Source organism: Rhipicephalus microplus, chromosome X (assembly GCF_043290135.1).
Source record: "Rhipicephalus microplus isolate Deutch F79 chromosome X, USDA_Rmic, whole genome shotgun sequence".
Taxonomy (NCBI): Eukaryota; Metazoa; Arthropoda; class Arachnida; order Ixodida; family Ixodidae; genus Rhipicephalus; species Rhipicephalus microplus.
Genome location: NC_134710.1, coordinates 176,989,726 through 177,015,187, shown reverse-complemented (window position 1 = coordinate 177,015,187; position 25,462 = coordinate 176,989,726). Strand labels below are relative to the sequence as shown.

The 25,462-nt window shown below is 45.3% G+C and overlaps 1 long non-coding RNA gene across 1 annotated transcript; it reads left to right on the top strand.

Annotated features, from left to right (window-relative positions):
* The first annotated feature begins 20,357 nt into the window (after nt 1-20,357).
* Nucleotides 20,358-23,535, top strand: LOC119175555 (uncharacterized). The gene is made up of 3 exons (XR_005110311.2): nt 20,358-20,494; nt 22,840-22,937; nt 23,244-23,535. It is a non-coding gene; the product is annotated as an uncharacterized LOC119175555 (long non-coding RNA).
* Nucleotides 23,536-25,462: the final 1,927 nt, after the last annotated feature.

Sequence of the window (25,462 nt, the reverse complement as noted above, 5' to 3'; positions counted from 1 at the left end):
AAAAGTGTCAAATGGCAATTGTTTAGTGCATAGTGGTATTGAGTTCCAAAATCGAATAGTAGCAAATATGGTAGTATGTTTACCGTAGTTAGTGCATGTATGTGGAAGTAAAAAGTTGTTGTTTGAGGCAAACCTGGTTAGATTAGAGTTCACCAATTGAAACTTCTGCAAGACATTGGCTGTTATAGAACCGTTTAGACACTTGAATGCAAGAATACTGAGTTTGAATTTGAATAAATTACACATTGTTAGTACACTATGTTGCTGAAAAAGTGGGGACGCACTGGTGATCGCTGTACTGAATGTTATAATGAGAATGGATCGGTTTTGAAGATGTTGAAGTGGGAGGATATGAGATGAGTAGGTGTTCGCCCGTGACGCGATGCAGAACGTATTATGACTGTGGATGAAGGCGTAGTATAGTTACAGCAGTCTGCAAGTTGAAGAAAGGTCGTGCTTTAATTAATGTTCCGATACCAAGAGCTATCCTCTGTCTTATAAGTGAAATGTGATGATGGTACGTTAGATGAGCATCTATGACTACTTCCAAGAATGTGCACTTAGTGGTACAGAGATGACTGTGGCCATTAATAGTAATAGCGGGTGTAGGTGAAAGAGCGTTATGACTAGAATGGAAGACAATGAATTGTGTTTTATTGGTGGTAATGGTTAAACAATTAGCTGTGGGCCAGTTCTGATTGTTATAGAAGTAAGAGGACAGTTTATTAGTTCGCGCATCGATAGACCTGTCTTTAGTAAGTATAGTTGTATCATCTGCGTACAAAAAAGAATGACTATGGGTGAAAGTGGAGGTTAGGTCAATATTATAGATTAAGATTAACAGTAGGCCCAGTGCGGAACCTTGCGGAACACCTTTGTCTATAGATTGAAAAAGAGAGAGGATGTCGGAAACAGAAACAGCTTGTTGTCTATTAGATAAGGAGCTATTTATCAGCTCCTTCGCACTACCTACGATACTTATTGAATTAAGTTTAGCTAAAAGTATGTTATGAACAATAAAGTCAAACGCCTTAAAGCGATCAATCAACAGAGCTCTGGCAAAACAACCAGGGTCAAGCGCGTGTTTAATATGATCGGTGAATGAGGGTACTGTGAAATCTGATGAATAGCCTGCACGAAAACCAAATTGTTGAGTGGATAGGATACGAAACTTAGATATTTAGATAATCGTTTTTAATACACTTCTCTTGATTTTTCTGTGCGATGAAAGAATAGCAATAGATCTGTAAAGACCAGTAGACGTTCTATTGTCTTTTTCAGAGACTGGAATTATCTTAGGCTTTTTAAGCTGCGATAGGAAGATGCCTAATTTAAACAAAAGGTTAATGATATAGGCTAATGGAGACGAGATTACGAGAGAGATGCGTTTCAGTTGAATAGGCTGAATGTTATTGAGACCAGCATTTGTTGTTTTCATCTGAAAACTTATTTCTACCACTTCATCTGGGCCCGTCTGAAAGAAGTAAAATGACTGAGAACATTCCCTAATTGTTGGCTGGTAAGCATGAGGCAAGAGGGAAGTGTGAGCCCATAAGTACTTGTTGAAGGCGTTCGCAATGTCGTCTGCATTTCTAGTACACTCTCTGATGACTGTAATTCATTTATACCTGGCTCATATAATGATCTGTTTAAACATGAATTAATTGTTTTACATCGATCTTTGCTGCTGTTACCAGCAATGTGTATCCTGTTCGTATAATGAATTCTTTTAGCTTATGCAAGAACTTTGTTCATAAGTAGATTGCAGTACATTTTATATCGCGATCGCAGGGCAGCATTGAAGGGCCGTTTCTTTAACTTATTGTATAAATTGTATTTTCTTCACAAACTTTTTATTAATCCAGCTGTGAGCCATGGGCTACGTGGGGCCAGAATGTTCTTGCAACATTTGACAAAGCCGGTAGAATCGTCTAAGCACTTTTTGACGGCAGGTGAAAAAGAATTAAAAGCAACTTTAGGATCATTCAGCAGTTCTAAAGAACACTATTATATGGCTTCAACACGCCTAACGAAGTTTATTTTATCAAATACATGTTTTTGAAATGAGCTTAGCTTATTTTGTGTGACACATTCAAATCGGCAGAAAACAGGGTGATGGTCAGTTGAGTTGGCTTCAAGTACGCCGCAATCGTTTGATGGAATAAAATTTGTTTAAATGTGATCGATGAGAGAACCGGACGCACCAAGTACACATCTAGGAACCGAGATGAGAGATTCATAGCCAAATCCTAGAAAGCACGCAGTGTAATCAGAGTACGCTGAACTGCTGACGTCGAGAATATTAATGTCTATGTCACCTAGGATGACGACATTCTTATTTTCAAATGATAACTTGTTGAGAATAGCTGAAAGTGATGAACAGAAATCGGAAACATGACGACGGTGATCTATATATGCAGCCTATTGTCTTATTGCCATTTGATGGCAAATATGGGTTACCAATTTCAATCCACACAGACTCGGTATTCTCAACAGAAAGGCTGAGATTATATCTTTCTTTATATGGTATTTATACTTTTACGAATATAGGTGCACCGCCAAAACTACTAGACAATCAATGACAATACTCTGGAACGCATGATGGGAAGCAGAACATATTTTTGTCATGAGGTGATAGACATATTTCAGTGAGGCAAATGAAATGAAAGTTCAATTTATATGACTACAAAAATTCATGTATGCTACCGAAGTTTTTTTAAGACTGCGTGGATCAAAGTAAACAACAGGCAAATATCGATCGCAGCAAAACTGCTGAAGCCCATTTGCGGCGAAATACGTTATGAAGAACTGGTAACTGTTGGGAAATTAAGCTATAAAAGAGGCTCAGCCGGTCTGCTGGAAAACAGACAGGTCTACTTCAGAAGAAATGCGGAAAACGCGGCTTTCACTCGACTTTCTCGCGTTAACTTGGCAATTGTCAGTCCAGAGATGCTACCACTGTTTTTCTTTCTCCAGCAACAGAGCCTTTGCCGAAAGCCGCTTATTTTCAGGGGCTAGGTGGTCATTTACAAACACCGCATTTAAAGAGAGCCAGAAAAGCCAAGGTCACGGCAGGTAAGTCGAGCCTCCCTCGCTTTGGTTACAAATTCTTGCTTTTTTGGCCGTGAGCAAAATCTGGCGACAATGTTTTTGGTAGACCCAGTCTTTGTGGTAGGCCCGTCTTTTGGTGTGCACATGAAGGCTGCCTAAAGCGTTGGTCTCACTCATATCGTACACTCAAGAAAAAAAAAAGCCCTGCGACATGCGCCTGCCTTACGTGGATGTAGTAGCTCGTTCTTCGCTACGCGCGCCCCGAGAAACATGGCGGCCAGGCTACAGGGGTGACATGACGTGCTCAGCCTTTTTTTTTTTTGAATAGCACAAAGTTCAATCACACTTTACGGGGCCGTGGGATGGCACCCTTAGCACGATTTCTGCGTCCAATATGCGACGTTCATCTTGCTATCACCCCTTTTTCTCTGATTATGCTTTGGTCGTTATTATCTACAGATACCACAATGATTTGCTTAATAAATTGATTGTCAATGTGAGTCGTAGGGATGTAGATTTACCCATCAAGATCAGTGCAAAGAAAGAAAAGGAACACGAGAACAGAAGGATGTGCACAGCATTTCCTAGTAGGTGTAGCAAGCGTCAACGAGAGTTAATCCACGTTGAACGACGCTACAGCTGTCGAACACCATAACATACGTTGGGCAAACCCTCTTTCATCAATATGCAGGAAACATTCGATTACCTCCGTAAAGACGCGTTTCACTTTCGTGCTATACTGATCCCTATTACGGAGGGATCAACTCTGTTTTTTTTTTGTGGGGCGAAGCTCTTTAAGGCGTGGGTTGGTCGTCACCTGTATGTATGCATGTATGTAGTAACCGCCTAACAGCATATCCATGGAGTGAATGATGACGAGTGGGACGAAGCTCTGAAGAGTTTGATCGGCGAACCGTGAATCATCCTCTGTCTGTCTGTCTGTCTGTCTGTCTGTCTATCTGTCTGTCTGTCTGTCTGTCTGTCTGTCTGTCTGTCTGTCCGTCCGTCCATCCGTCCGTCCGTCCATCCGTCCGTCCGTCCGTCCGTCCGTCCGTCCGTACATCCGTCTGCCTGTCTGTTTGACGCACGGACAAACACATGGACGGACGCATGGACGGATGCACGGGCGGACACACGTATTGCGAACATTTCTTAAATTACTCCTAGGCACCGGCATAAATACGCTAATACAAGCGGTGTAAACAAAGTTTTCTTTGAAATTCAAAAAATGACAATTACAATGTTGAAATTTCTCTCGTTGATTCTTTCCTAAATGGTCTTTCGCTGTATATGATTGGTCTAAACATTCTGGGTCATGCACGCAGCATCAAATTTGGGTGCACGTTAAAGAACCCCAGGTGGTTGAAATTTCTTGAGTCCTCCACTGCGGCGTCTCTCATAGTCCTATGGCGGTTTTGAGACGTTAAGACCCCACATATCCCATATCATGCAGCATCAGCTCGTTACGCGAGGCAACATGATCTATTGCGTAATCACCATTTATGCACGACCACATAAAAATAAGAGAATAAACTATTTTCAATGTGGCACATTGCTTGCTAGCACAGGACCGGGTTAACTGGCGGAACATGGGAGAGGCCTTTGTCCTGCAGTGGACGTAGTCAGGCTGATGATGATGATTATGATGATGATGATGATAATATTTCTTGCTATTGGTTCTTCGGTATATAAAAATTTCTGTGTTCCACAAGATCACCTACTTTTTACTTGACGTAAAGAATCTGTGAAATTTCGTGGTGTTGATAACAGTGCATGCGCATTAAACAGCGCATTCACGTGCTGAACAATACTTCACGTTTTGGAATGCCTGGAGAGCGCCTTCTTCTCTAAACGTAATTGAAGTAGGCTAGCCGCCGATCACATTAGCAGCGACTACATATGGCAGCTGGTGAGGTGAATTTATATGAATATGACAAAAAAATATTTTCGCTTGCAGCAAAACGGCGTTTAGCAGTTTGTGCGCATATACATCTCTGTGAGCTCATCCTTGCTGAGAAAGAGAGGAAGAGAGAAAAATCAGCAGCGCTGTACGTGTGTGCTTCTTTTCTCTGCAAGTTGTATTGTGAGCTCTAAAAGATAATTCAAGTTGAATAAAAAGCAACTAGCCTGACCCCATAGTGCTTAAGCTCCCATAGTGCTAAAAGCAAGAAAAAAAAAAACATGGACATTCACTGTCTCTCTGGTCCGAGGATTCAAGTTGCAGGGCATGCTTAAAGGCTGAGCTTCCCAGTGTGCTCGAGTTCATTGTTTTATTCGTAGACACTTTCCAAGCTGCCAACATTGCTCCAAGTTACCATAAGCACGACTGATCAGGTTTATTGGAGACTAAAGTGGAAACCTTTTTTTTTTTGGCTCTTCCAGTACAGCAAAACTAAAATATTAAAGAACATTCGTCACACTCATCGGCTCACGTACTGCAGCTTCGACAGAGTAGCGGTGATGCTATTCTTTTCAATGAAAAAAGATTGTTTTCCTGAAGCAGCAAATGCTTTCACCAGTTCATAAAATGTTTGCTTTGTTCCCATCCGTAGCTGCATCAGCCAGTTCAGTAGAATGAAAGCAAGAACAAGTGATGTAATTCTGTAGGGCCCATGTTCAGCGCTAGCCTACTCTATAATGCTATACAGCCCAAGGCGCGAAAGCGTCCCTTAGGCAGCCCTCACTGCAAAGAGCCTATAAGGAAAATAATCGCAGCAGGAATGTTGGAAAATTTTCACTATATTGTCAAGTTTGCTCGTAACAATATAATTGAGTGACTATACTGTGGTGAAGGAAAAGCTTCACCTTAGTTGTTCGTTTCACCAGCATGCAGACAACAGGGATGACTGTCGAAATGCAGAGGGGCTCATCCCCCTAACTTTTTAGGGGGGGGGGGGGTGAGCTCGCGCACCCTTGCCCCTTCCCCTCCCAGCTGATACGCCTATGAATTACGCATAAATAAGAGTAAAGGGAGACAAGGACCTCATTATTTTGTTTTCTAAGAGATTTCATTGCTTTTACCACGCCTAGAGAATCCGTATAACTTATTGCGTTTTGTAGCTTTAAGTGTTTAATGCGTTTAACAGCCGCAAGTGTCGCGTAAGCTTCTGCGGTGAAGAAGTATGTATCTGAAACACTGGCATCCGAAAAGAAGGGCCAACTTCTGAATACGACGCAGACGTGAGAAACATTGAGACATCTGTAAAGTATTCTGGACAACTGTATTTGTGTTCTAATTTCAGGAAGTACATGCGGATATTTACAATGGGCGCATGGTTCGTAACCTCTCATATCAAAACAGCCTCACTGACAGATGAGAAGGTGTTCTCTATGTACTGTCAGCGGTTCAAAATTTGATCCCCCCCCCCCTCAACACTACCATTTTTGTCAAAACTTGACTTGTATACCTTGGTAGCGGACTGCTACTTCTGAGTGGACTATGTATAGATGCTAAAACGAAATTTCAAATAATCAAACTTGCAGACACCTTTCCAGCTCTAGCGCTCGTGAGTAACTTATTTATATAGGAGGTTCCGCATTGATAGGGAGCTCGCAAAATCCTTATCGACAACTACAATTAAAAGTTCTGGCACATGACTTAAACAGTATATCACTTTTCTGCGAAAACATCTGCAGCGGCAGGAACAGACGTACTTTTAAATGTAGAACTTCATGCTAAAAGTACACATACCTGAAAGTGCTCATTTTCTCTAGCCTCAGTTAAGATATGGCCACACACACGAACTGTAGCTTCCTGAATAATCCTCCTACAATGTCTTATGAAACCGCTGCAAACACACATGTTGTACCTGGTGTCGGACGAACGCCGATCAACACAAGACTTTTTGTGAACTTGTTTAGTCGTCAGATAGATGCAAGTAAGGTTACTGTGGACTGAGCGGATTACGAGAATAGTAAGCAATAATGTAACGGATAAATTGGAAGATGATGGACACTACACACACTTATGTTTACCGTCTTCTTCATATTGGAGGCTGAGCATCTCTGGTGTGGACGGTGAATGAAGTCGTACAAGATAGCGTGGTTGAATACTAGTGCGAATTATTCTTTATTGCTCAGTATTGTCCCTTTGCTTCTTTTCTGTACAAACTTCAATGGGGAAACATACAGGAGCTAACACTGCTTACACCTTGAGATATTTTTTGCAATGATTGACACCCTTTAGGTTTTTGTCTATGGTAAAATGTGCTTGAAGGCTTCTAATACTCGATTACCATCATTTCATGAATTTTTAGTGACAGCTGAGTTGGTCACTGATCACTGTATAGTTGTCTATGGCGTTTTATAATTTTTATCGAATTCTTATGATCTTTTCAGGTTTGTGTTGTTCTTTTGCTCATAATTTTTCATTCTCTTTTTTGCCATATTTTTGGCTGATGACAAATTTTTTTCGGCTGGTTTTTTTTTTATTTTGATACCTAAGTTTTAGGTATAGTCGGCTCCTTTTTGGAATGGAACCTAAAATATTCGACAGATATTAAAAACTACGAACATTTTGGCCTTCCTTGAAGTCAAGCACGTATAGAATGTCTGAATACGGCATGCAACAAATGCTGTTCAAATTCCTTCAGCAGAAACGCTCATTCTCTCGCCGTTTGGCCTCAAAGCACTGGGCTTTAAGCGCACCTCCTAATGTACTGTTGGTTGCGTGTTGACGGCCACATGCGCTATATTTGCTTAATGCCTTGAGTACCGAACAGTTCATTTTCGAACATAAAATTCTCATAAGGTAAATGAGTACAGTAGATCGAATATATAAGGAAGAAAACATAAATATAAAATCGAACGAAAGGAGATGTCGAAGCTCCCCCGCAAGTCTGTGGCAACCATTTCTCCCCCATTCCACGGGTAGTTTTTTTTTTGTTCTTCCTATAGATGACGAAGCTTATGGCTGCAATCGTTGCCTAAACATCACTATTAATGACTTCTCGTAGTGAAGCGGTGCCACGTAAGAGTGATCGTAATGGAGAAATGATAGACGTGCATCAACGAATATAGAAGCCCTATGCTGCGGTTCCACATAAATGCTACAGGTGGTTCATGCTCATCTGCTGTATGGTGTGCGTGCAATATTTCCGTGTGATGTGCTGCTGCTATCGCCTTTATAACCAAGACGGATGTCTGAATATGGAAACCTCACTGCTTCACACACGCTGTCTTCCACGCTGAATTTATTTGGTAAATAACACCTATTTATTTATTTATTCATTTAAATTAAATTTAATGTCCTATGGGCCTTATCATACACTGAGCTTGAAAAATTTTGCGCGCTGTGGGTAAAAATCACTTGACTTCATAAACATCAAAATAGCTGGAGTGTAACCATTTTTATTGTGTGGCAATCAAGGGTTCTATCCCAGAGCCACGTTGGCGCTTGAAACTGCTTTGCAAGAAGACCCTAATAAATTGCCATGTCCGTCGTGGAGTGACGTTCACAGATGTACTACTGCGTAAAGGAGAAGTGTGGAGTCGCACCAGGCGTCACACCTTATGAATTGTATAGCATTGAAAAAAAATCTGAGCAAGTTAACTCATTCGTTAACTGAAGCTCTTCGAAATGTCCCGATATATACAGAAAATAAACCGAAAAATACGAAATGCGGAAAAAAGACGCCTAACAGTTACGTGAAACTTGCAGGTGGTATCACGAACGGGAATATTATCAGTAATAGCTATTTTAGAAAGAGAGAGACTGGTGTGTGACAGCACGTTATTACACTCAATAAAATTACTGAAGCTTTCAATTCATACCTTTGGCACGGACGTTGTTTAACCTATTTGTCAGTCATGGTAGAACGCCACTAGTACGTTTTTAGGGCTGTACGTGGGATAATCAAGGGGCGATTGTTCAGGACGGGCACATACCAGTGACCAACTAGCCACCCAAATGCCACCTATCTGTGCTCAATTCACACAGTGTAAAGCGTAGCATAACCGAAGTTCAATAAATAGGGACACCAACAAGCGCTAATTATCAACTGATCCTAATTTTCAAACAAAGCAAGATTATACAGGCAGTGTTTACAGTGACTAAAGAAACCAGATTAAGGGGGCGCATGCGAAAACAAGTGAGATCAGATTAAATGAGTACGTGGTGAAATATACTTAACGCATCATTATAATACAAACTGTAGCCCAAACCACTACTCTTGTGAGTTATATATTTAATTTTTCGGGTCCCCTGTCTTCAGCTTTGTTACATCCGTCGCTCTTACTAAATTAACTATATCTAGGCACGTGCTTGTACGAAATCCTCAAAAATCTGTGAAATGTGATATCCGTTCGATTCTTTCAAAATGACTTCTTGTGTAGCCGGAGGCATTCCAAGATGGTTAAGATATCAGTTTAGGGAAGTTCTTAAATAAGTTAAATGATCGACGTTTTGTTATTTGTGGAGCTAGAGGCTGCTTTTTAGAAACATGGAAGCTGCAATGAGTTCTTCGCATGCAGGACTTCAATTCTCCAGTTCAACAAAACCACCTAGCTCCACTAGTGCACTAGCGTAAAATGTATTTAATTTCACCTAATTACTTTTCCTAATGATAACTTTAGCCGTCTTAAGATGTCTCCAGCTACAGAAAAAGTGACACGCAAGATGCAGAAATTAAAACAATAGAGCGAAACTTCTGCAGCGTGACCCCGGCAAAGCGATGTTTGGGTTCTGGCAATTACATCATGTCATTCGCGCTTTATGATATCTTTTTTATCGCAGTGGCTAAACAAATTCTTACAGGTCCGAGCGCCGAGGGACGCTCTTTTTTCTCTTTCAAGCACACACAGTCGAGCACGTACTTCCGGTTTTCGAAATATTCATAAAAGTTATTGATGGTTGTGGTTGATGCTAAGGTATAAAATTATATTGATGATTGTGGTTGAAGGTAGGCTATACTGGATACACGTTATGTAAGAACATAAATTTTTATAATGCTTAGGTAAATCAAAAGGCAGGATAAGTAATGAAAATCAATTGATTGAATTCATCGAAAAAGTGTGAGCATCTGGGATTATTGCGGTACTTGACGGAGCAGATCTCAACCTATGCACGCTTCTTTTCACATGGCTTCCGAATACCCGCTTCGACCACGCGTGAAAGGCGAGGTCAACCCATGAAATATGTTAGGGCGCAGACATCCCGACGGGCACGCCGCGGTGGTCTAGCGGCTAAGGTACTCGGTTGCTGACCCGCAGGTCGCGGGATCGACTTCCGGCTGCGGCGGCTGCATTTCCGATGGAGGCGGAAATGTTGTAGGCCCATGGGCTCAGATTTGGGTGCACGTCAAAGAACCCCAGATGATCGAATATTCCGGAGCCCTTCATTATGGCGTCTCTCATAATCACATATTGGATCTGGGATGTTAAACCCCACAGATCAAGCAATCAATCAGGAATCCCGACGTGCGAGTTCCACTACCAGACACCCAAGAAAAGTATTAGTGCCGCCTCAAGACTTTTACCAATTATTTCGTTTCTTTTAAAGATTCTTACTTGGATGCAAAAACATGGGGAAACAACGTTTTTATATATGCCAAAGTCATGATATGATTGAGGGACACCGTAGTGGGACCTCCAGTTTGAATGTGGCCTCCTCGGGTTGTTCACGCGCACCTGAGTTTATTGTGTATTCATGAGGGTGTTAGGAATTAAGCCTCTATCACAGCCAAATAATGTAATGTCAACCTTGTATTGTCCAGCTTTGATCTGGGAAGGACACCCTACCTGGAGGTTATCATTACGTACTCCAGAGGGCCAAAAAGACAATCTTTTCTCATTGTATGCGTATAGCGCATACAATGAGAAAAGGTCGCAACAGTGAGCATGATTCATGGCTAGAGTGTCATCATCATCATCATCATCATCATCATCATCATCATCATCAACCTGACTACGTTCACTGCAGGACAAAGGCCTCTCCCATGTTCCGCCACTTAACCCGGTCATGTGCTGGCTGCTGCCAATTTATACCCACACACTTCTTAATCTCATCTGCCCACCTAACCTTCTGTCTCCCCCTAACCCGCTAGCCTTCTCTGGGAATCCAGTTAGTTACCCTTAATGACCAGCGGTTATCCTGTCTACGCGCTACATGCCCGGCCCATGTCCATTTCTTCTTCTTGATTTCAGCTAAGATATCCTTAACCCCCGTTTGTTCCCTAATCCACTCTGCTCTCTTCTTGTCTCTTAAGGTTACACCTACCATTTTTCTTTCCATTGCTCGCTGCATCGTCCTCAATTTAAGCTGAACCCTCTTTATAGGTCTCCGGGCTTCTGCTTCGTAGCTAAGTACCAGCAAGATACAGCTGTTATATACATTCCTCTCGAGGGATAGTGGCAATCTACCTGTCATTATTTGAGAGTGCTTGCCAAATGTGCTCCACCCCATTCTTATTCTTCTAGTTACTCCAATCTCGTGGTTTGGCTCCGCGGTTATTACCTGCTGTAAGGAAAGGACTTAAAGACGCCGAGGAGCATCAAACCAGAACTGAAGAAGACGAGCGGAGAGCAGGTGGCACGAAGGCGACAACAAGAAATGAAGAAGAGAAGAAGGCACGTGCGATTACGAGGCAACTGTGCGCCAATCAGCTGATGACCAGTGATGGCCCATAGAGGTGGCGTGCCACGATTGGGCCACGTGCGACCATTACGTGGCAGTAGGCTTTGTGGCTGGGGACGAGCCGGAGCAGCGGCAGACGAGAGACAGCGGGCCGAAGCGCCGGACGCAGGCGATCCAGGTTCCGGCCAGGGAACGCGGCCGTCCACGCTACTGTCGTCCAACCACCAGCTGGGGCGGCATTGCCGGCACGAGTACTGCATCTCGAAGCGCGGCCTGGCCTGCTGTTCTCTTCCTTGCCGAGGGCATCGCGGATCTCGGCGAGGCGTCTCCACGGTCAGCCGTTCGACACAGCGATGAACGTGGCCTGGCTAATGGTCACGGATGCGTCGAGCATCGCGTCTCGGCGCACGCTCTTCGCTGGACGGGCTGGCCATGCCCCGCATGGAGCATCGCGTCTCCATGCGGGTTGACTGCTCCGTGGCCGAACCCATGCCATCAAGCGCCGGTGTCACGAGAGCGTCACACAACGGAAAGCAAAGTGCATGGAGGTGAAGATAGTGTGGATGTACAACCGGGATTGATCGATGAGGAAGATTCCGAAGAGGAACACCAAATGGATGATGAAGACGACGAAAAGGAAGAACTCGTGTTATTCAGGACCTGGCTTGATGAGAGACGGGAGACAGCGGGCCGAAGCGTCGGACGCAGGCGATCCAGGTTCCGGCCAGGGAACGCGGCCGTCCACGCTACTGCCGTCCAAGTACCAGCTGGGGCGGCGTTGCCGGCACGAGTACTGGATCTCGGGGCGCGGCCTGGCCTGCTGTTCTCTTCCTTGCCGAGGGCATCGCGGATCTCGGCGAGGCGTCTCCACGGTCAGCCGTTCGACACAGCGATGAACGTGGCCTGGCTAATGGTCACGGTTGCGTCGAGCATCGCGTCTCGGCGCACGCTCTTCGCTGGACGGGCTGGCCATGCCCCGCATGGAGCATCGCGTCTCCGATGCGGGTTGACTGCTCCGTGGCCGCACCCATGCCATCAAGCGCCAGTGTCACCAGAGCGTCGCACTTCGGCAAGGGACGAGCGAGATGTTCTGCCGGGCGAGACGCGGGCGTGTGTACAGAGGACCATGGAGCCGGGCGAGGTTCAGGGTGGCCGAGGATTCAGATGCCAGGGGAGTTGCTGCCTGAATCAAGAATCGCCGAGTGGTGCCGAGCCGTACCGAGCGACGCACCAGCCTCGGAAGTGGGCCGCGAGCTCACGAGGTGCGCACCCGAGGGTACCTGGCTGTGCCCTGGCCAAGGCGACGAACGCCGGTGAGTGAGCTGCCGCACCGCAGCTGTAGTGTGCTGGCCAGAACCCACACGTGGAACCGCTACGCCCGGAAGGTGATCAAAAGCTTGGAAACGAGGTCCGAGGTCGCGCTGGTCAAGGTATCTCCGCCACTGCAGCTCGAGAGTTGAGGCCACGAAGGCAGACGAAACGGAGCGCCGCTCGAGAGGACGAGTTCCTGGGAGCGTTCCTGAGCCGGACGTGAGACCCGTACGTGTCGGCCAGGTCGAGCTCCGGTGTGTCTGTTCAAGGTCCAAGGCCGAGACCTGCCGAACGGCTCCTGCCTGAGTGCAGTGGCCGGGAGCAGGTTCGTGGACGAGGCCTACCGGGTGTGGTCGTCATGAGGCGTGGCCTGATCCAGGACCTCCGGAGTTGCGACCCTGACTGCTGGGTTGGCCGCGACGTCCGACTCAACGGCGCTGCACACGGTAGCGTATCCGTGCGTCGTCAGCCGTTCCACCCATGCCATGAAATAAAAAGTTCATGTTAATGATTTCTCGTCCGCTATCAACAAGCATAGTGACGAACGTCCCGTTAACCATCACGATAAATGGCGAGCCTGCCAGGATCAAGCTCTCGCGTTACCTCTGAGAGCCTCACGTTGTTTGTGTGTGGCGGACGAGAATGGACGACAAGAGAAAGCTAGTTGAGCTAGGGAAGGAGATGGAACTGAGTGGAGAGGCTTTGCTGGCATGGGTGAGCACTGAGAATAAAAAGAAATGAGGAACCAGATAGCGAAAGATCGAGAGGAGGCACGTCTAGCAGCACAGGCAGAGCATGAGCGTGAAATAGCTCGCATGGAGGCTGAAAGGCTCCTCCTCGAAGAGCGGCGTCTGTTCATTGTTGTGTGAGAAAAGTTGTTTTCCCTCTAAACAACTTTCTTGAGCAGGGGGATATTGTAAGGAAAGGACTTAAAGACGCCGAGGAGCATCAAACCAGAACTGAAGAAGACGAGCGGAGAGCAGGTGGCACGAAGGCGACAACAAGAAATGAAGAAGAGAAGAAGGCACGTGCGATTACGAGGCAACTGTGCGCCAATCAGCTGATGACCAGTGATGGCCCATAGAGGTGGCGTGCCACGATTGGGCCACGTGCGACCATTACGTGGCAGTAGGCTTTGTGGCTGGGGACGAGCCGGAGCAGCGGCAGACGAGAGACAGCGGGCCGAAGCGCCGGACGCAGGCGATCCAGGTTCCGGCCAGGGAACGCGGCCGTCCACGCTACTGTCGTCCAACCACCAGCTGGGGCGGCATTGCCAGCACGAGTACTGCATCTCGAAGCGCGGCCTGGCCTGCTGTTCTCTTCCTTGCCGAGGGCATCGCGGATCTCGGCGAGGCGTCTCCACGGTCAGCCGTTCGACACAGCGATGAACGTGGCCTGGCTAATGGTCACGGATGCGTCGAGCATCGCGTCTCGGCGCACGCTCTTCGCTGGACGGGCTGGCCATGCCCCGCATGGAGCATCGCGTCTCCATGCGGGTTGACTGCTCCGTGGCCGAACCCATGCCATCAAGCGCCGGTGTCACGAGAGCGTCACACAACGGAAAGCAAAGTGCATGGAGGTGAAGATAGTGTGGATGTACAACCGGGATTGATCGATGAGGAAGATTCCGAAGAGGAACACCAAATGGATGATGAAGACGACGAAAAGGAAGAACTCGTGTTATTCAGGACCTGGCTTGATGAGAGACGGGAGACAGCGGGCCGAAGCGTCGGACGCAGGCGATCCAGGTTCCGGCCAGGGAACGCGGCCGTCCACGCTACTGCCGTCCAACTACCAGCTGGGGCGGCGTTGCCGGCACGAGTACTGGATCTCGGGGCGCGGCCTGGCCTGCTGTTCTCTTCCTTGCCGAGGGCATCGCGGATCTCGGCAAGGCGTCTCCACGGTCAGCCGTTCGACACAGCGATGAACGTGGCCTGGCTAATGGTCACGGTTGCGTCGAGCATCGCGTCTCGGCGCACGCTCTTCGCTGGACGGGCTGGCCATGCCCCGCATGGAGCATCGCGTCTCCGATGCGGGTTGACTGCTCCGTGGCCGCACCCATGCCATCAAGCGCCAGTGTCACCAGAGCGTCGCACTTCGGCAAGGGACGAGCGAGATGTTCTGCCGGGCGAGACGCGGGCGTGTGTACAGAGGACCATGGAGCCGGGCGAGGTTCAGGGTGGCCGAGGATTCAGATGCCAGGGGAGTTGCTGCCTGAATCAAGAATCGCCGAGTGGTGCCGAGCCGTACCGAGCGACGCACCAGCCTCGGAAGTGGGCCGCGAGCTCACGAGGTGCGCACCCGAGGGTACCTGGCTGTGCCCTGGCCAAGGCGACGAACGCCGGTGAGTGAGCTGCCGCACCGCAGCTGTAGTGTGCTGGCCAGAACCCACACGTGGAACCGCTACGCCCGGAAGGTGATCAAAAGCTTGGAAACGAGGTCCGAGGTCGCGCTGGTCAAGGTATCTCCGCCACTGCAGCTCGAGAGTTGAGGCCACGAAGGCAGACGAAACGGAGCACCGCTCGAGAGGACGAGTTCCTGGGAGCGTTCCTGAGCCGGACGTGAGACCCGTACGTGTCGGCCAGGTCGAGCTCCGGTGTGTCTGTTCAAGGTCCAAGGCCGAGACCTGCCGAACGGCTCCTGCCTGAGTGCAGTGGCCGGGAGCAGGTTCGTGGACGAGGCCTACCGGGTGTGGTCGTCATGAGGCGTGGCCTGATCCAGGACCTCCGGAGTTGCGACCCTGACTGCTGGGTTGGCCGCGACGTCCGACTCAACGGCGCTGCACACGGTAGCGTATCCGTGCGTCGTCAGCCGTTCCACCCATGCCATGAAATAAAAAGTTCATGTTAATGATTTCTCGTCCGCTATCAACAAACATAGTGACGAACGTCCGTTAATCATCACACCTGCCCTAAGTATACATAGTCTTTTACAACTTGAAGTGCACTATTACCTATCTCGAAGTGCTGCTCTTTCCGAGGCTGTTGTACATTACTTTCGTTTTCTGCAGATTAATTTTAAGATCACCTTTCTGCTCTCCTTGTCTAACTCCGTAATCACGAGTTCAAGTGTACGTTGTATTTAATTCGATGCATTTCTTTGCGTCGTGCGGGCAGGTTGAACACTTCTATCTATCTATCTATCTATCTATCTATCTATCTATCTATCTATCTATCTATCTATCTATCTATCTATCTATCTATCTATCTATCTATCTATCTATCTATCTATCTATCTATCTATCTATCTATCTATCTATCTATCTATCTATCTATCTATCTATCTATCTATCTATCTATCTATCTGTCTGTCTGTCTGTCTGTCTGTCTGTCTGTCTGTCTGTCTGTCTGTCTGTCTGTCTGTCTGTCTGTCTGTCTGTCTGTCTGTCTGTCTGTTGTGGAGTTGCTACTCCGAAATTGGAATGACTCCGGAGTCGTTCCACATTTTCGCGACCTTGGGATGGAATGGGAATGGAAATAAGCGCTTTGCGCGTGGAAATAAATGGGAATAGAATTGTGTCTTTTTCCGAAAATAGAGCACGGTTTCGTCTAAGTGCTCTTTTTCAAACCTAAAACATTAGTAAGTCAGAGCCTCGAATTTTACTATGCATAACTTGCAAATACATCACAGTGCTGAACTCTGAGATACAATCTCGGCATTGGTGCCACCATTACCTAGCACATGGCAGTAGATGACGCCGAGTCAAGCTGTGAGGCTCTCGCATTTTCCGTCTTCGCTGTACGTCGCAATAGTGATTTGTGCGACAATTGACTGCCGCACAAGTGTTAAGTATACATGAGCTAAAAGAAAGGCGAGAAGTAGGGATGCACTATTCGCCCAAGGTTGTCACAAACCAGTGCGTCCCCATGTGCTTTGTGATGCCAGTGCCCGTTGAAGAACAACAGATGGTAAAAATTTCTGAAGCTTACCACTACGGCGTCTCTCATAATGATATCTTTGTTATCGGACATAAAACCTCACACATTATTATTAATAACCACTGCGACTGCACGAAAGAGCTGTCCGAGCTCTTTCACCCGCCGTCACTTATTTTTAGCTTTAAGGCAGGCCTCTAGTATAGGCTGTGCCTATTTTGAGCCTTAATATAAATTGTTCTTTCAGCCTTTCTTGCAATAAACCTATTGATGCTATTAATAGCAGCTAGTGCAAACGTTTGGATATCAGAAGAGCTGGCATGACAAGTAGGGCAATGACATCATAAGTTTGCCATGTCTATCGAAAATAAGATGGCATACACATCTCTTGTATACTTTGTTCTCGGCACAAAAAAGATAATATAAATTCATCGTCTCTAGCGGTGCTTACAAAATGCGTGTTGTAGTTCTCAATCACTTACGAAATGTTTGTCCCAAAAACTGCGCTCGCGTGAGGGGAACGCCAAGTGTGTTCAGGTTTACAGCAACTGAGCACTTTTTTTGCCTGATTTTTATTGACTGGCAATTGTGCCAGATCTACATGTAGACGGTCGAAACAAGCGTTTGAATGATGTCGTCCTACCATCAAGGGCAATTTGCTCTTGCGTGCGCCTGCTTATGCAGAGGCTGTGCGCAGTGACCTTGGCCAGAGTTCACTTGAGCGTGAAATGCAGGACCGTTCGTGGTCACACCCTTGTCGTAAGCTTTGTCAGATACTAAAGGACTATGCCACGTTGCACGCCATCGCCTTTTTCACTGGCGTTTTTCAGTTCTCAGGTAACTCTCTTGAAGCTGCATTACTGATAAAAGTTTTTTAGCCCAACTGTCCAAATTATTTTACTACTGGAATGTCTACGCCATACTTCATATTTTTTTAGACTTTTTAAAGCTTTGTATTAGCCTGGCCGTGGTGGTTTAGTAGCTAAGGTACTCGGCTGCTGACATGCAGGTCCCAGCATCGAATGCCGGCTGCTGCGGTTGTATTTACGATGGAGGCGAAAATGCTGTTGGCCTGTGTGTTCATATTTTGGTGCACAATAAAGAACCCAGGTGGTTGAGATTTCCGGAGCCCTACACTACGGCGTCTCTCATAATCATATGATGGTTTAGAGACGTTAAACCCCCTATAATCAATCAATCAATCAATCAATCAATTATTCAATCAAAGCTTTGTATTTGTAATTGAAGAGCAAAGAGATGATGCATTCCTATATGAGAGTAACGAGTATCACCTTATTGTTTATTCCAGGCCTTACTTGTTTATATCATTACTGGTGTCGATAGATATGTGTATTTGGTGCCTAAATGAAATCATGAAGGACTAAAAAACGTTCGCGATAGGCTCTATTTTTAGCTCACAGATTTCTTGCGGACCCTACTTCCAAGCTAATACACCATTGTTTGCTAAGTTTAGATATCACGTGCATCACTCATGGCTGATTCGGTGCATTTTGACGGTGTACTGTGACGTTCGGTTCCTTGTTGTGGTTCATTATAAGGCTTTGGCGTTAAAGATCTTATTTCACAGATATTCCGGCGTCGGTGTCTTTGATTGTGAGCAAAGCCTCATTATCTTGACCATTACTGAAAAATTGAGGAAAGTGCCAGTAAGTAAAAATGAAAAGTTTTCCATGCGAGTGAGGACCTAAATCAGGACGTTTGCGAGGCAAGCAGGTGTTCTACTACATAACCACACGTCTGCTTGGAAAGGCAGAGAAAATAACTCACTCTGCTTGAAAATGTAGTGATGGTAACTATAGCATACTTTACAAACACACGCGTGCTGTATGCATGCTTCACAATTCAACATGTAACATCACAGTAATAATGCGTGGTACAAGCGTACATTGCAATCGGGCGTCAGAACATGCAATTATCATAACTTCATGGTTCAAAGCAGGCTACTCTACAAAAGGCACACACGTTACTGCGCCTTGTCCCATTAGGCCACGTGGTGGGTGCATAGCAAGCTCCAAAATATTTCACACACACAATCGTCCATAGTTTAAAGGATGCTACCCTTTACACAGAATGAAGCCGTATGCGAAAGCGTCACTGACGGAAGCCCACGAGAGATGCGATACGGGCCTATTGGTAGCTCTTCTTTAGTGTTTCTATAGTGAACTTAAAAACACAGAAAGAGATGAAGGCACATATACACCGGCAGAGGACTCTGTCTGTATTTGTGCCTTCATTTCTTCTAGTTTTTTTTTTACAGGAAAGCTTACAGATGACGGAAGCCATTATTAATCCAATACGCACTAGGGACAGGATATCGCTATCGCGTTTACCTCTTTAGGCGAAGCTTTAGGGTCTCCAATTTCTTTTCAAGATATGTGAATTACAAACGGCATGTTACGCACCATTTAACAAGATCAATAAAAATAGCATAAAGCTAAGTGGAAATAAATATTTGATGTTCACTTGAGCGTTGAACACTCACCAAATTGTTTCACAGTGCCATTTGCAGGTTTACTTTGCTAACATTGCGTTGCTAAACTTGTACCTCTGCGAAGAGACCACTGTCACGCATTCGAAAAGGATTTAACTCTTATGTAATGATGATAAAGAACACACAGACGAATCATGACAATGAAATTGTCATTAGTTATGAATATTTTATTATTAAAAAGTATACATGAACGAGAGATTGGATGAATCCTGTTCCAGTTTTGTCAGCTTTCTGACATGCTAGGGACACATCTTATTTTACGTCATGCGATTACGTCATACACGTGTGGCAAGACATGTTTGTCATCTCTCAAAAAAGGTAAAAAGTTAAAAAACTCAACTATGTAAATTTACTAAATGAAAACAATATAAGTCAATCCTACGTCAATGTTTTATTTTACGTCACATCCTGCTGCATCAACACAAAGGTGTACCTTAAAAGAGTCTTCTCGTTTATGTCGGAACAAGAAAATAAATAACAATCTTGAGCAAGTGAAGCTGCGAAAAACCTACGTGAGAGTTTCCGTCCGGATACGCCGCCCTTTAGGCACGTAAAGGAACATACAAGGAAGCAGGGCCGCTCGCTATCATCGTTTCCTCTCACTTGGTAGCGTGGTTTGCGCATTTTGCGCGCGCCCGTGTGCGGAACTTTATATTTTCTGCAGAACCTGAGTTGTGCGCCGAAAATAAGGTAAAAATAAGCACAAACAAAGGATGATCGTCATAGGCCTGTGGCCACGCTACTGGCCTGTGACGATAAATGTCCGCCTCCGGCGGAAACCGGGAAACCCGACGTCTAAGAATTTGTCGGTGTGGTCTTGAGACTGTGCGACGAGCGTAGGTGCCTGAACGAAGAGAGGGCACAGCCCTTGCTGAAGAGAGTGTCCACCATTCATCACAGCGGGGCATGCGGCCGTGCCCAGTTTCATACCAGCACCATTGTCGACACTGGCGTAACTTCAGTAAAAGCAGCTGCTTCGGCCGAACCGGACTTCCCCGAATGTTGCCCTCCCGGGCCGAGAGGCGGGAGTGAAGGGGGGGGGGGGGAGGCTGAGCATTGGTGACTTAAGACCAGTCGCATGGCATCTCTGATCCACTCATAAGAGCTCAGTCGTCCAAAGCGGCAGACAAGTGTGGAAAGCCCAGCCACGCGAGAAGTTCGCTCAATCTTCAAGTGAGTAATCGCAATTATACAGCCTTGTCTTTGGCAAAATTCGAAAGAGAAATTTCTCACTATACTTAAACCCATAGCTAGTCTGTAGCATACTAGCTGTCTTACACAGAACAAGCAAAGTACCGCGCCAAATACAATAAAAAATTGGTAAAAGACATTGGACAAAGCGTAACATGATCCTCCCTCCTTAATATCTTTTTCTGTCATTGTTACTTTATTTTGAGCGTTATGTAACTAGGTGGTTGTTTACATGGCTCGTTGTGATGATATCAGTCATTGTACAAAGCTTTGTAGTTAGTTCATATCATAAGTGAGATGGTTAGTGTTTATAGGCTCTTAGGTACTCTGAAAAGGTCCATTGACATGTATTTTTAGTAGCACAATGGTTAGTGTTTATAGGCCCTTAGGTACTCTGAAAAGGTCCATTGACATGTATTTTTAGTAGCACAATGATATTTAACAAAGTTCATGTATGCCTTGAAAGTGACGTGTCTTTGCTCTTTGTTCAGTTTTTGTGCAACGTAAAGCCAGCTGATAAAGCTCTGCGGCTTTCTGTTGCGTGAATTGAACTAAATATTTAGTGTCATTTCTCTTATTATCATTGCCGTTGTTATTGGCATCGCAGTCATCACTGAAGCTGGTAAAGTATCGAGCAGCAAATGACGTGCATTCAAGTGTATCTACTGTTTGTCCATTTTTATGGTTGCTTTGGTGTTTTCTTTAAATATATGTAAATGCACCGATGGAGATATGGCTCATGGTGTCACACTGAAGAAAACACATAGGAGTATTTCGTGCAATAAGTATACTACAGCTAACAGTAACGTTTCATACAAAACTTTATTAACACGCAAAAAACAAACAAATAATTGTTATGCTGCGAAGATTATTTCCTACCCCGCCGTGGTGGTCTAGTGGCTAAGGTACTCAACACAAAAAAAGAAGTTAACTTCTTTGGCGCAAACAATACGGAAAAAGGAAAAAAGAAGGCGAGGAAAGAAACAGATTGACGCCAATCTGTTTTTGTGCTATGTACCAACTAGACCCAACGCAAGTTTTGCTAAGGTACTCGGCTGCTGACCCGCAGGTTGCGGGATCGAATCCCGGCGGCGGCAGCTGCATTTTTGATGAAGGTGGAAATGTTGTAGGCCCGTGTGCTCAGATTTAGGTGCACGTTAAGGAACCCCAGGTGGTCAATCGCTGTGAATCACGTAGCTTTCCTGAATAAACCTATTACCTGTCTTACGTTTATTTCCTGAAGAACTAAATAAGACAAAAATGTGAATGTTTCGTCACGGTATTGTTTAAATTTGAGCACATGGGCCTACAGCTTTTTCGCCTCCATCGAAAATGCAGCCGCCGCAGCCGGGATTCGATCCCGCGACCTGTGGGTCAGCATTCGAGTACATTAGCCACCAGGCAACCGCAGCGGGGCATATATTTTTACGCTCGTCGCCCAAAAGTATTAAATTTATTCCTTCAATTTTTTCGGTGTCTAGGACCAGCTTGCAAGAAGAATGAAATCAGTCGTGCTACAACAGTGCATAATAGACAAGACACAAGCTCAACGCTTAAAATAAAAATACAACAAACGTGACAGAGCGCGAAAGTGCGAACAGTCACCAGGAGTGAACGTCCCTTTTAATGGTAGATTGCGTTCCTAATACAAGTAACAATAACGTTGGGCGAGATTTGTGCATTCATTTTGCAATTATATTATATATATATTACAAGCAGGCAACAGCCAATGCATTTCATTCACCAACAATCGGCTTACACCCCTCAGAAAACGCACCTCGGCTTATAGAATTGCGTGCGCGCCGCCAGTCGCATATCCACACTAGGGCGGTGATGGGGCTGCCCCCTACCGCCCGATCTCGGGGCGAATAGCGTAATGTGTTTCTTTCTTGCTGTCATAAAGAGCAATCTTCTCAAGATGAGCGATTGTGCACAGTACAAATGTGTTCTCGTCAGTTAGCTGTGAATTCACGACAATTGTGTCGCAGTTGTGGCACTACCTGCTCTTGGGGCTGCTTTTATAAAAATTAATACAATCAGTAGGCGACACTGCTTCTCCTGGGTAATAATGACGGTGGGCTGCATAGCGCTTCGGTCAACTACTACAGATGAATCGGAGTTTGAGGAACCAGATGGGAGTGTGGTGCTATAAGGATTAGAAAAATTACGACAGGCGAATTCTCGCACGTGCATACAAGCTAGTCTTCGAACTTCATAAAGCATAAAACTAAACCATTCAAAGGAATATTAAAATTGTTGCTATACAGATATAAAAGATTCTGTAGAAAACGTAAGATCACAAAGTAATTTTTTTCTTTTCTTTTCAGGATGAAATCAAAGCTGCTTGCGTACGCTTTTCTTCTGGTCGCCTGCGCCGCATTGGTGGATATGGCGGTAGCGTACGACCCCACATTCTTCGACATTGGTAATTTTCTTTACATTTCTTTACTCAAATGGAAAACTCTAAGTGACGGTTTTAATGAAGCTGCTCAATAAAATGTAGAAAACGATTACCAGCGCAAACAAAACGAAGAGAGAGAGAGAGGTTAAGAGCAAGGCAGAAGTATCGAAGCATGAATGGTTGATCAGGTTAAATATACTAATACAAACTGAAATAATCCGGTCTGACTTAGTTGGCGGAAATTAGGAAACTTTGATCCGATAGTCACTGATCAGGTAATCTGTACTGCTCCTTACTTCTCACGAACATAAACTACGTGTATTATTGCAGGGTTCGGCTGCCCGAAGTCGGCACTGTCCTGTTTCCAGGAATGCCGAGATCAGCGTGGGCACCGAGGCGGCTATTGCAACGGACCTTTCAACATCGTATGCACTTGCTACTGAGATTTGGAATTAATCAACTACCAAGCTGCGTGAGATTGGTTTCGAAGCAGCGTCACCAATTCGACCACAATCGCCATCATCATGCGTGTTATAAAAATAACGGCTTCCTTGGCTTTCCCATTCGCCTTCCCATTCAGGCTTTGGTGTTCTAGGATTACATTACCTTAAACCATGATCCTCAAGATTAAGGGCTCTAAAAGTGGGGCAGTTGCAGTGCGTGTGTATGTTTGTTTTAATTTCTGTAAGCAGCGAACAAGTGAAGTAATTGAGGTTTTGTGGCCTCTACCAAAAGAAATTACAGCTAAAAAGAACGCCGTATGCACATCTCATTACGTGATTCCTTCTTTCATTCTGTGAATATGTTGCTAGTCAATACTTCTAACCTATTGTTTGACAATAAAGAGATTTGTTCTTCCGATGTGTTTCTGCATGCCTGCGACCATCTATGTAACTTTTCATATTACCGTGCATTCAAGTTACAGAAAGGCAACAAACGTTAAGAAGAAGTCTATAACCCCAGGTTATAGTTTTAAGGCCTCTATAATATGAAGATTTTTTTTCTGTAGATGGCATTCTGTTTTGACTGTAAAATAGCGTAAATAACGCACAGGGACCCAAACGAGTGGGATGACACTGGCAAAAACTTACAATTAATGCTAAATTACGACTGATTCGACCACATGGGTTACATGTAGGCAATAATATAAAAAACAACTGTAAATTTAGCCCTTTCAATACAAAACTAGGTAAGGGGCCACGACACCCAATTTTCTATCATAATTTATATTACTCGGGTTAATCCTTGCGCATGAACCAATGAGGTGATGAAATTTAGGTGCATATAGTCAAGTACTTAAATCATATTTGAATAATTTTATAAATACGTGAGTGAACTGGGAGTCAGCCAACACGGCCACACTCTTGAGCCATGACGTAACAAGCAGCTAGTTGTGCGGACGTCTGCATTCCAGCGAGTCATATTACTCCGTGGTCAGCCGCTCGTGAAATCGAGATATTGGCAGCTTTAATTAGACAGATTGTCATTATTCATGCATGTTCATAATGTGCGTGGCTGATAAGTGGGGTTTAATGTCCCAAAACCACCATATGTTTATTAGAGACGCCGTAGTGGAGGGCTCCGGAAATTTCCACCACCTGGGGTTCTTTAACGTGCACCCAAATCTGAGCACACGGGCCTACAACATTTCCGCCTCCATCAGAAATGTAGCCGCCGCAGCCGGGATTCGAACCCGCGACCTGCGGGTCAGCAGCCGAGTACTTTAGCCACTAGACCACCGCGGAGGGGCTGTGAGTGGCTCTTCAATATTTTAAATTTCTTCAGCTTGGCACTGAAATCGAACGATTTGCAGCGGCTGAAAAATTGGTAGAAGACAACGGCTCCGCCCTTACCAGCCCAAAACTACACAATGCCTTGGCAAAATGGTGGTCACCAGGGGTGGGCGAGATTTACAGCTAGCAACTTCTAGGGCTTGTTTTGCGCTAAAACATTTCATTTTTAAAGCACAGTTTTTATATCTATATAGCATGACCCTCCTCCCTTCTAGTTTCGATTGTAAACCACAAATGGTTGGGTGATTATGTCATGATATGTTTAAGAACAGAATTGCCTTTTCCCATTTTAAGCCGTCACTGTCGAAGACATACTGTCACTTCATGAGGCAGAGTGTCTAACGCCAGGTTACTCACGCAAGCAGGTTTTCTGTCTTCGTCATTTCTCGCAACTTGCAAAAGAGCAAGTTGACAGAAATGACAAAGCAATGACGAGCAATGGCGAAATATTTCAAAATGGTCGACTGAATCGAAGAAACCATGTGAACCAGATGAGATGAATATATCCGTCATTCTTTAGGTCCACAGCCTCACAGATCAACTGAAAAAGATTGGCTTACAGTACAACGTGAATGTAATATGTTCCGCCAAAACAAGAATTCGCTGTTCATGCCCCGCGTGCTGCGTAACGTATGTACAACAAAAAAGGGATACGTTGGCTAGAAAGTTTTAGATGCGCCATACCATCAAGTTTAGAAAATGCAACAAAAAAGGTGTTGTATACCAACTAGCAATATTATGTGGTCGCACGAATGC